Source organism: Misgurnus anguillicaudatus, chromosome 25 (assembly GCF_027580225.2).
Source record: "Misgurnus anguillicaudatus chromosome 25, ASM2758022v2, whole genome shotgun sequence".
NCBI classification, from domain to species: Eukaryota; Metazoa; Chordata; class Actinopteri; order Cypriniformes; family Cobitidae; genus Misgurnus; species Misgurnus anguillicaudatus.
In genome coordinates, this window is record NC_073361.2 from 28,024,818 (window position 1) to 28,037,456 (window position 12,639).

General features: G+C 36.6%; 1 protein-coding gene across 5 annotated transcripts in view; it reads right to left on the bottom strand.

Annotated features, from left to right (window-relative positions):
* LOC129426544 (RNA-binding Raly-like protein) overlaps positions 1 to 10,465 on the bottom strand; it is a 181,600-nt gene extending 171,135 nt beyond the window's left edge. Inside the window, exon 1 of one of the 5 annotated variants that reach the window (XM_055182942.2) lies at positions 10,203 to 10,465. The gene's annotated coding sequence lies outside the window, so the exon portion shown is untranslated. Of the gene's footprint in view, positions 1 to 9,519 lie in introns of all 5 variants that reach the window. The other 4 variants (XM_055182941.2, XM_055182940.2, XM_055182939.2 and 1 more) reach the window with 4 other exon arrangements.
* Between the last annotated feature and the right edge of the window lie 2,174 nt (positions 10,466 to 12,639).

The window sequence follows — 12,639 nt, forward strand, 5'->3', positions numbered from 1 at the left end:
TATGATTTGTGTTAAATGATAAGTAAAAGTTTTTAAATTAATGTTCCCATTTACTCCAGACTTTGTTTTTCAATGTCTGGTGGGAAAAAAGTAAATTTAAGCAATTTTTACATTTTCATGCTTGACATTTTTAAAACCAAGTTTTCGTGAGAATCACCCGTATATTTGCTACTACTATGTGCCTTTGCAACCCTGTATCACAAAATTATGTACCTATAGTCACGTAAATTTGTTAACACCTTAAAAGAATAGCTACAATGCTAAAAAAAGGTAAAAATGGTCCCTTGCTATCACAAGGGGCAAATGTATACTTTTTGAAAGTGTACCGCCCTAAAGAGTTCATATTAGTACCTCAAAGGCCAACCCAATATCACAAATTTGGGAGTCTTTTCCGTGACACTGACACGTTTTTCCGCCCTTTTGCGTGAACATGTCACGTTTTTTCTGTTTACGTGTCATTGTCACGTATTTGTTACTCAACTGTTCCGTCCCACCTTCAAACCATTGACGCTTCGGTTCAGGGTTAGATTTGGTGTTTGCGTTAGGATGTCACTTTAAGTATTGGTTTATACCTTTTATACCTTTTTTATATTTTATGATTTTTAAACCATTGTTGCCTGGCATTAGGGTTAGAGTTGGAAATCAGTTGAGTAACAAATACGTGACAATGACACGTAAACAGAAATACGTGTTGTTCACGCAAAAAGGCGGAAAAACGTGTCATTGTCACGAAAAAAAAAACACATTACGTGACTAGTTACGTAATTTTGTGATATTGGGTTGCCCTATGAGGTACTAATATGAACTCTTTACGGCGGTACCCTTTCAAAAAGTATACCTATGCTCCTTGTGATAGTTAGGGACCATTTTTGACTTTTTTTACATTGTAGCTATTCTTTTAAGGTGTGTAATTATGTATTAGGGTTTAAGTGAATAATAAATTCAATAAAAGTTAAATAAAAACAAAAATATGCAATTTAATGACTTGGTTACCGTACTTTCCGGACTATAAGCCGCACCCGAGTATAAGCCTAACCGCATTATTCAAAAATGCGTCATTAAGACGAAATAACATATATAAGTCACAGTGGACTATACGTCGCGTTTATTTAGTAAATGATTTCACAAAATCCAAGCCGAAGAACAGACATTTAATCTGGAAAGGCAAATTATTCAACTAAACAATAGCTGAGAGAACAGCAGGCTGAATAGATGTCTGTACGTTAAAGTAATATTATCAATTATTTAAACCATAGCATACAGAACTTACCTGGAAAGTTGAATAGGCTAAATTAACCGAACAACCCATCTTGCGTGAAGTTCCCATACTCGTAATTTCACATTACTGAATCCATTGAATTACAAAAATACAGAACCAGCATATGGCGGACTCTCGCGGCTGTAGACTGTAATGATGTGTCTTGCCTCATAAATGTCAAAATTAATACATACTAACTTATAAGGCGCACCTGACCTGACTATAAGATGCAGCACCAGCCAAATTTAGGGGGGAAAAAATGAAAAAGACGGTATATTAGTGTCCTAGAAAAAAAGTTTTTGCTCTTCTACATACAATACAGCGTGCATCAATGATGGTTGCCATGTTGAGACCACCTCCCCAGCCAAATATTACTTCTAGGCAACCTTAAAAAAATACTTTGAATAAAAAATAAATGAATAATTTATGCAAATGCAGTGTTTTAACAATAATGTATGATAGCTAAAAAAAACTTGTGCTTTTGCATAATATAAAGTCCAAGTTTAACTTTAAAATGCAGTTTTTCATTTTGCTCTCATTTACTCCCTTCTTTCTATTTGAGAACGCATATACTGTATGTGTTTACTACAGAAAATATATCTAAACTTCATGTGGGCAAGTTTTCAACAAAAACACCCTGTGTTTGGTATCTGGTAGCTAAAAACGTGTGCATTTGCATGATGTTATATAAGGTCAAAGACCATCTTAACTCAATGTACAAAAAAGAAATTAAGCTCTGCTTTTTGCACAGGCCTACTAAAGGGTTAAAGGTACCACGTGGTGTTCAACAGTAAAAATTACACATTTTACCTTTGCAAAAGGAAAAACCATTAAAAATCAAGAATGCATGATAATAAGGTGTCATGGTTCTGCAATCAAAAAATGTTGTTATAATGGAAGTCAATGGGGGAAAAATGGCCACGAACCATAAATGAGAGAGAAAAAAATAATAAAGTCTGATGCTGCACAAAAACTGAAAATGCATCAAAGACAATGTTTTTAATAATCTTTTACATGCCCAAGACTGTGAAAAAGGTGAAAAAAAATCTAGTCCACAATCACTTTTTATATTAAAACATTTTATGTTTTTCCCCCAAATAAGTGACATCACTTATGAACTTGGCAAATAAAGAGTTAAAATCATGGAATTTTTGTAAACAATTTGGTAGTTTTGATCAGTACTCAGGTGTCAGTACTTTTGGCCACTAACAACACAAAAGGGTAGTAAATTTGAACAACGCACAATGGTTAAAATGCAGGTTTGTATTTTGCTCTCATTTGCTGCCCTATTCAGTAATGCGTATGTGCGCAGGTTACTACAAAAAAAGGTTTCTCGCTAGTAACAAAATGAGAAACAACCCTCAGTTGGAACTATTTGTCAGAGTACAGCTCAAAATGAGGTCTGCAGAGCGGAGGAAACATAAAACAAACGCTAGCCAGCAAGACTTTCCATGCCATCTCACCGATATTAATTTATCTTTTGAACGACATAAATGAGCAGAATAAATGAGACAGAACCTCGGCAATTAGTGCTTAATAAGTCAAATTTAAAACTGCAAACTTAGATGTGCACTCACACGTAAGCAGGCAGGAATGAAGACAGATGAATCTCTTACAAGGCCTGAAGATAACTCTTAAATGGACATTAGAAAGCTACGTACTGGACTCTAAGCCGATTGGCTCATGAGACTTCAGCAGCGAGCCGAAGACAGGATCTGACCACAGATCAGACCGCACACTTATTACAGCGATGCCCCTTGGAGCCACATCCCTCAGTCCAGCCTATTAACCTGCTGTCAAGCTAAACACACTGTAAAATAACTGTGTTTCTGCTGTTAAATGAGTCTGGTTGCCTCTTAGACAGCGTGCCGAGAAAAAACTAAGCCTTAATGCAAGTAAATATGATTTAAAAAGAAAGATGCTATATTATAATTTATTGCACTAAGTGTTAAATTCAAGGACCTTTCAAGGACTTTCAAGCTCCAATACCCTCAAATTCAAGGACTAAATGTGGGTACACATTTCAAGTGAAAGCAAGGTTACATCGTGTTACCTTTTAAGATACATTGTTACAGTTCCCTTTCGAGGGAACTCGCGCTGCGTCACTGCGGTGACACTTTGGGAACGCCTCCAGGGGTAAGTGCGTCTAAATGTGTATATCAAATTCAATCAATGGTGAGGCTTAACGACAAAGACAAGTATATCGCTATCTGAAATATTGCCAAAGACGGCTTTACAGAGACGCAGGAAGTAAGGCAAGGGAGACGCAGCGTCTCGTTCCCTTCTCAGTGAACAACAGTTACATACGTAACGCGAGACATTTTCATGTGTCAAACACAACTATGCAACATTCGCATACAGAAGATATAAGCATTTAAAACGAACAGTTTAGCACAGAAGTCTAGAATTTTATGATATTATCCTATACACTAAACAGGGAATAATACGTTTTTTTACCAGAAAACTTCTTGCATAAAATAGATTCAAGCACTTTCAATGACCTGCATCTATGTATATATATATTTTCAAAAACTTCCCTGGGCCTTGAATTTTCCCCCCAGATTCAAAACCTTTAAGGATTTTAAGGACCCATCGGAACCCTGTATTTGTAACGATTAATCGTGCAAATGCGTGTTTTCTCAATTAATTAATTTTAATGAATCGCGGTGAAATCCCGGCACATCCAAAAGCCAGAGGGCGCTATCATGCAGAAACTTAAATTGTGCCCCAGAAGAAGTAGCATTACAAACACTATTCCAGGAAATGTCTATAAGAATATTTATATCACCGTTCTTCAAATTGTTTCAGGTATTTTAATGATAATAAAGAATATTTTAAATTATTTTGTTTAAAGGCACTCTAATAATGTGCGACGTCACTTCCTGTTGATGTTTGAACTGTTTTCAAACAAACGGAGCGTAGCTAACGCCTCCCCCTCCCTCTCCCGTCCGTGCTTTCATGAACGCGCCCAACCCCCACCCCTAAATCCTTCTTGTTGTTTATTGGCTGGAACACTTTGTTATGTTTTGTTGTGCTAGGTTTGGCCACTATGTTGATATTGCCGTTTGTCGAGCCTGAGCTGTCTACAGAGATCGCGTTTTTTTACAGTTTGATCAGCGGACAGGCAGCAAGCAGATAGTGAGGAGATGTTTGCTGTATGTAACAAAAAATGTTTTATGGTGTAAAACGCGTCAATTCGCTTAGAGCGCCTTTAACGAGAGTTGCTTTTTTAAATGCACATTATAAACGTATATGATGATAATGATTTTAGATTGATTTTAAAAGAACTTCTTACAGACCAAAACGCCATGGTACATGCACAAGCTGGGCATGAAACACAGAATCGCAGCCTTGGGATTCAGAATTGATTTCAGACATTTTAATGGGACATTAATATGCAAATAGGCAATTTATCGTCACAGCCCTAATATTTATGTCTGTAGATATAAAGAAAAAAAGGCTTGGCGATGTCAGCTGAGAAGTTGGTTTAGAGGCGGCGCGTGTAAAAACATTGACAAATAATAAATATGTATTAATTGTACAAATAGACTCAGGCTTGATTTTAACAGCTCTACACCATAAAAATATATAAATTATTTAGTCAATTTGAAACGAAAATGAAACTCAAGGTTAACTAAACTATTTAACTGGGAAGGTTAGTGGAGCACGCGTCACACAAGAGGTTGTGCTTAAGGACTGTGTTATAATTTAAATGTTTTAACATAATTGGCACTTAAAAGCTCAGACAGATTGCCTTTTTCTTCTACAGAAATGGGTTTGATTGTTGAGAATATGATAATTTAATGAAGAATTCTCATTTATCAAATTGACAGAAATGAGAAACGGATTCCTGTGAGCCTATGAAAGCTCGGCGCTCGCTGCCAAGGGTGAGATGTTTCTGTTCAGGGGTTTACGAGAGGGCTTCATCCTTGAGGAGAGAAAGTAAAGAAGAGCGAGAGAGACAGAGAGAGAGAGAGAGAGAGAAAGCTTTTATCTAATTCAGCTTGTCATTAAGATTTGACCATGATAGGAAATAATCTCATTGTGAACTCAAAAGCATTTCTGTCCTTCGCCACTCTGATGTTTTGTTGATTAGACTACGAGCCTAAGAAAGCAATAAAAGCTTGTAGTCATTAGAATATCATTTAGAAATCTGATTGTTTAAACATCCATGTTAAATGAGGCAGACTTATTTTTTACATTGAGAAAGTCACGAGTCTGTTTAATCGTAACGGTGTGCTTGACTTTTTAAAGTCAACATGAAATCAAGTCAATGCCATTTACTTTCTCCTGTACAGCTCAGTGATAAAGCATTGCTTTAGCATCGCAAAAGGTCATGTGTTCGAACCCAAGGAACACACGTACTGATAAAAATGTATAACTTGTAATGCACTGTGAGATGCTTTGGATAGAAGTGTCTGCTAAATGCATAAATGTAAATGTATTTTAATACACATTCCTTACAGGTCACAGCTTAATGGATCAACACACATTTTGCAAAAAAAAGAGCAAGTTCGTCTTTGTAATCTCTGCATACTGCTGTAAAGTAATAGCTTTCCTATTCAGTGTATGGGACCTACACATAATGTCCACCAAAGAGCTATATACGCATCTTTTAAGTAACAGTGATGTAAATAGCAAAAATGCTGAATTTATAAGAATGAGCAATACTATTAAGAAAAAAATCTAAAATCTTAAAGGATTAGTCCATTTTCTTAAAAAAATTCAGATAATTTACTCAACACCATGTCATCCAAAATGTTGATGTCTTTCTTTGTTCAGTCGAGAAGAAATTATGTTTTTTGAGGAAAACATTGCAGGATTTTTCTCATTTTAATGGACTTTAATAGACACCAACAATTAACACTTAACTCAACACTTAACAGTTTTTTTCAACAGAGTTTCGAAGGACTATAAACAATCCCAAACGAGGCATAAGGGTCTTATCTAGCAAAACGATTGTCATTTTTGACAATAAAAATAACAAATATCCACTTTTAAAGCACAACTTCTCGTTTGGATCCGGTCGTCATGCGCTAGCATGACCCGACGCAATACATCATCACTTCAAGAGGTCACAGAGGACGAACGCGAAACTCCGCAACAGTGTTTACAAGTCTGGTGAAAGAGGACCGTTCCTACGTTGTCTTTGTCTTTGTGTCCGTTTATTGTTTACAATGGTCCGCAAATGTGCGTTTTATATATGTAACACGTGACCTCTCTACGTCACTACGCATTTACGTTAGGTCACGCTGGACCTGACCTAAGCGAAAAGTTGTGCTTTAAAAGTTTATATTTGTTATTTTTGTTGTCAAAAATGACAATCGTTTTGCTAGATAAGACCCTTATGCCCTGTTTGGGATTGTTTATAGTCCTTTGAAACTCCGTTGAAAAAAACTGTTAAGTGTTGAGTTAAGTATTAATTGTTGGTGTCTATTAAAGTCCATTAAAATGAGAAAAATCCTGCAATGTTTTCCTCAAAAAACATAATTTCTTCTCGACTGAACAAAGAAAGACATCACAATTTTGGATGACATTGTGGTGAGTAAATTATCTGGATTTTTCTTTTAAGAAAATGGAATATTCCTTTAGGAAAAAAATCTAAAATCTTAAAGGATTGGTCCATTTTCTTAAAAAAATTCAGATAATTTACTCAACACCATGTCATCCAAAATGTTGATGTCTTTCTTTGTTCATTCGAGAAGAAATTATGTTTTTTGAGGAAAACATTCCAGGATTTTTCTCATTTAAATGGACTTTAATGGACACCAACACTTAACACTTAACAGTTTTTTTTCCTTGGAGTTTCAAAAGACTCTAAAAATATGCACTTTTAAACCACAACTTCTTGTCTATCTCCGGTCTTGTGCCGCGCCAGTGCGACCTCACGTAATTGCGTAATGCCGTGGAAAGTTCACGTGTTACATATATGAAACGCACATTTGCGGACCATTTTAAACAATAAACTGACACAAAGACATTAATTAGTATCATTCCACATACAACAACGATGGAACGGTCTTCTTTTTCCACACTTGTAAACACTGGGGCGTAGTTTCGATACGTCATCCGTGACCTCTTGACGTGATGACGTATTGCGTGAGGTCGCGCTGGCGCATCACAGGCCCGGAGTTAGACGAGAGGTTGTGTTTTAAAAGTGCATTTTTATTGTCAAAAATGACAAACATTTTGCTAGATAAGACCCCTATGCCTTGTTTGAGATCATTTAGAGTCCTTTAAAATCCTGTTAAAAAGTGTTACGTGTTGGGGTCCATTAAAGTTCATTAAAATAAGAAAAATCTTGGAATGTTTTCCTCAAAAAACATAATTGCTTGTCGACTGAACAAAGAAAGACATCAACATTTTGGATGAAATGATGGTGAGTAAATTATCTGGATTTTTTAAAGGAAATGTACTAATCCTTTAAGGGAGAAGTTAACCATCACAACACAGCAGCCCGGATTTCATTCCTCTCCCAAAAATTGGTGTTTCAGGAGTGTCCACTAATCCCACATTTAGTTCTGGATCCATTTTGTAATAAACCACCCAGTTTTCACAATCCAATACATTTCCAAACTTTGATTCCCTGACCATTTTTTTCCCTTGAACTGCCATTTAATGATGACTTTTAACCTCACATGGTTCTTAAAAAATGCAGCCTTATTGTAAAAGAAAATCAATGGACTAACTGGAATGCTGTAGCAGTTTCTATATCCCAAAGTGTCCCGTTTCACTAACCGGCCCTGTAATTTTTTCCCTCGTGACAGGTCAGAGACAGCAGTTCAAAGGGTTTTTGACTCTGATCCTTTCTGTCTTGTTGCTTTGGCAGTGTAAGAATCTAAGAGCTCTCGCATTCCTGCAAACGCTTCCATTTATAAATCTTCTCGCTATAGCTGTAAGGAGACAACCGATATCAACACACGGTAATATCTTTCCGAGCACATCAAGAGTCAAAGAAGAAAACTTCATCAAAAAAATCAACTAACAAGATATGAATATCAAAAGAGAGGCAGGTTAGTCGGCCCACTTGCCAAGCACACAAACGCAGTCCGGCTCAACTCCGATGGCGGGCGGGCACATGTCCACCGTAAACAGTTCTTTACTAGCGATACGATGTTTTATTCATAAGCGCGAAGCCATCTCCACACATGAGCTATCATATTTCTCAACCCTCATTTATAGCTCTCATGTGCAACGCCCAGATAACAGGGGAAAATTGCCTGGAGGGCTGAGACGACACCGCAGGAAGTAACACTGGCTATCATAACACCCAGCTGGAGAGATGACAGAGAAAGACACATTTATCAACGCAGCAGAGGCATCTTTCAAACCACGCCACGTACATCTACCTCTGCGAGTCCCGCCACCTTTACAATCACTAGGGCGAGCAGCATTAAGACTGAAGCTATTTGAGGCACTAAGTGACATAGGTGATGCTTAAGGAAAAAGCAAAACAGCAGTTACAGTTTGGTCTGCCCACACACGCACCCCGCCGTGTCATTGATTAGGTAAGTATGGGAAAGACTGTGCGCAGAATGCTTACAGTTTTTCCAAGTAGTTGAAGAAACTTAGGCAGACAATTCTGAACACAAAAGCTCTGTATGCATCACAATAGGTCTCCCGGTGTACATAATAGCTCCCATGGGAAAAGTTGGCTGTCCTTGTTTGCAGTGCTGAAAACCTATAGGATTGTGATTGGCGCTGTCCATGGTGCTGAAACACTAAAATGACAAAAGAGCCTAAAATCTTTCACGTGCCTATCATCAAATGCTATTGTGCTCATCATTTTACAAAAATAAAGATTTATTATGGTTGTGCATGTTATTTACCTGTTTGTATCCAAGTGTGAATGATACATGTGTGTGCCGCTTTAAGATTTAGACTCTTTTAAACCTCAAAATTGTTTATAATATATATATATATTTTATAATAAATATGACATGCTGCAAATCTGAACCATAACAGTACCACAGAGTCTTCAACTGATAAGGGTATAGGGTGTATATTTAAAAAATAAACCTTTTTTTTGCTTGTTGTTTATATGAATGCAACAGTAAAGTTATGTATGTACAGATTTCACGTAGAAAATACATTGCAATGTGGTTATGCACAAGTACAACTACAGATACAGTATTTGATGATCAAGCACCCAGCCAAAGAATAAGAATACATAATTGACATATCAGCATTTCAAAATCGCCTTGCTTTTATTGCAAACACAAACATGTGCTGTAAGATTTCCATTTCTTGTCCTTATATACCTGCAAGGGAGAATCGTCTGTTCATCTTCGTGGAAAGCAAAGACGCATTGATATTTCTCCCAAAGAAACACTCATTCCCTTCACAGAAACCTTACTTTGCATCATCTACGCGAAAAAGGATCACATCCAAAAATCCCTTCACCACAAGATCACCAGCAAAAGTAAAAGGCATCGAAAAAGGAAAGAAAAACCAAAAACAAACAAACGCCATCAGTAGTAAGCCGCAAGAAAAGTTTCGCATTAAAAGGTCAGAAAATGACTTTCTTTTGTGTGGGCAAAGAAAAGACGCACCAAAATAAAAGGCAAATGGTGACATCAAAATCACAAAACTCTCACGAACAAACACCGCAAAATACAAGCAAAGCACATCTACAGCAAAAGTCAAGGGTGGGAAACCAAAAAAGAAAAAGATGTTTCAAAACCACTATCATTGCACATAGGTAAAAACGGATTTAAAAACCAGTTGACACCAATGCAAGCGCGTATTTGCCCAGTGTCACTACTGAACAGCCCGATAGAAATCACCGCATACTGAAAACTTGAGGCACGGCTCGCAAAAACGCCTAAAAACAACACTTGTCAAATCTTACCGATCAAACCCCAACGACAGGAGAGAGAAAAAATAAAAAGAGCAATTTGAAAAGACAAAAAAGGGTTACAAAAAGGCCTGAAAACGTACTCACCGAGTGGGAGTAAAATGTTGCGATAAAAACGCGTTATGGCACAAAACACAGTATGGCGAACGGTGCGCGTTCTCTCGGTCCTCTCAGGCGCGTTCTCGGCGAGTCCTCGCTGCTGTCATGTGACCGCGGCTGCCCGAGAAGAGGAGGTTAGTCAGCCCTCTGTTTCTCTCCTCTTGTGTTTTTTACTCTCTCTTTTAAGCTCGCGGAGCTCCCATGATGTCAGACTGAACGTAACATCTGAAAAGAGAGCATATTTGTTGTCGTTCTCGCTCATATAACGTGAGCTATGCGCACGTGCACTCGCGTGAGAAATAATATCACGTCACAAGTATACGATCTATTGCGCATCACGTCATGGGTTGTAGGTTTGTGTCCTTGTTATTGTTTTCTGGATGTTTTTCTTATTTGGCTGTCTGGGTGCATCAAAATGAATGGAGGCTTTGTTAAGCTGCAGTCCTTTCATTGATATTTTTCATTAGTACTATAAAAGACAAGTAGGCTATATAAAGCACGCTGTTTAAGTTGAATTTTACACCTTGCATCAAATGTTTACTTTACAAAGTAAAGTTCTTACAATAATACAAATCATATAGCATTGTGCAAAATTACTAGCAGGACATATAGGCTAAATAACAATTATATCACTTATGCCTAATCTGTATCCTTAATCACATATTTTGAGGAGTACTTACTAGATAAAATTAAGTGCCCACTTGTTAACCATTAAATATAGTACTGTATGTATTGGTAAAGTATGCATATTAGGACTGCAAAACCATTAATCGTCACTAATCATCTGCAGAATTAAAGTTTTTGTTTATATCATATATGTGCATGTGTACTGTGTATAATAATTATGTATATATATAAATACACACATGTGCATGTAGTATATATTTAACAAAAAATATATTTATATATTAAGTATTTATTATTATATATAATATAAATAATATATAAATATACAAGTGTATATACACATGTAAATATTTCTTAAATATATACATGCATGTGTGTGTATTTATATAGACTATTTTATCGGGTGCACGTGCGGTGACGCGATAAGCGCCTGGCCCGAACTTTACTTCGGTTTTTGTTTGTTTTATGGTTTGACTAGTTGCTGAAACTGAACTCTTAAACAAATACCTCTTCGAAAATAAAAAATTAGGGCCGGGATTTTAACGCGTTAAACATTTTTAACGCATTTTAATCACACTTATTTTTGCACCGCAGAACATTTCTCATTGGATGAGTTTCGGCGGACCGAATATACTGGAGCACCAACTAGCGTTCATCATGACTTCAGACAACAACAAACCACAGTGAACATGAACGAAGAAGCTGATGAGATTGCTTTGGTTGGCCCCGTGGATGGGAATTTTTTTTATAAAAAACGAACGGATGGAAGCGTCGATAAGAGCATGGTTGTGTGTAAGCTATGCAACAAGGAATTCGCATATCACCGCAGCACATCGAGCCTCAAGTATCATCTCAATGCAAAACATATAGCAGCTAGCGTGGACGTTAGCCCGACTCCGAGTACAACGACTTGGTTGAACAAAAATAAAGAATATTTTGTTGCTTAAGCTTACACTCTAAAAAATGATGTGTTGGATTTACTTAAAATATATATGCACCATTTTTGCATCACACTTTTTAAGTATTCCCAACTTTGATAGTTTTACTTAAAATTTACAAGAAAACCTGTGTTTTATTTACTTACATTTTTAAGAAAAGAGTGATGATGAACTCAAATATTTAAGTTCATATAACACATATTTTCTTGTTTATTCTAAGCAAAACTATTCCAAGTTGGGATTACTTAAAATATATATGCACCATTTTTGCATCACACTTTTTAAGTAAATCTAACACATATTTTAGAGTGAAGTTGGAGCAATTTAGTATACCCAATTCAGCTAACCTGCATGTTTTGGACTGTGGGCATGTACACAGAAAGGTCTCCTGAACAAAGTCTTTGTCTGACTTAGCTCTTGCTTGAATCAGTGACCTTTTTGCTGTGAGAAACAATGATGCGCGCTAACCCACTGTGTTGCCCTCTACACTGAGCACACACTTCTCAATCATGGTAACAATGAACAAACATAATTTTTTTCAAAATAACTCTAAATACAACATATAACTAACATTAACAACATATCAACATGAATAAACCCAGCAAACATTAAAACAGTCATCTTTTTTAGTAAATATTAACCAAAGAAGTGAACATGTCGCAATGCATGCTGGGAACTATTCAGACCATTGTTTTTTTAAATTGCTTGTTCAGATTACTCAATTTGGCAAGTTGGGTAAACAAATTGGACAAAAACTTAAAACTCCAGTCAACAAATGATATTTGTTAGCAGGATGATTATGCTTATTTCATTCAGTGAACACAAATTAATGAACTGATGCCCTTCAACAAGAAAAACTT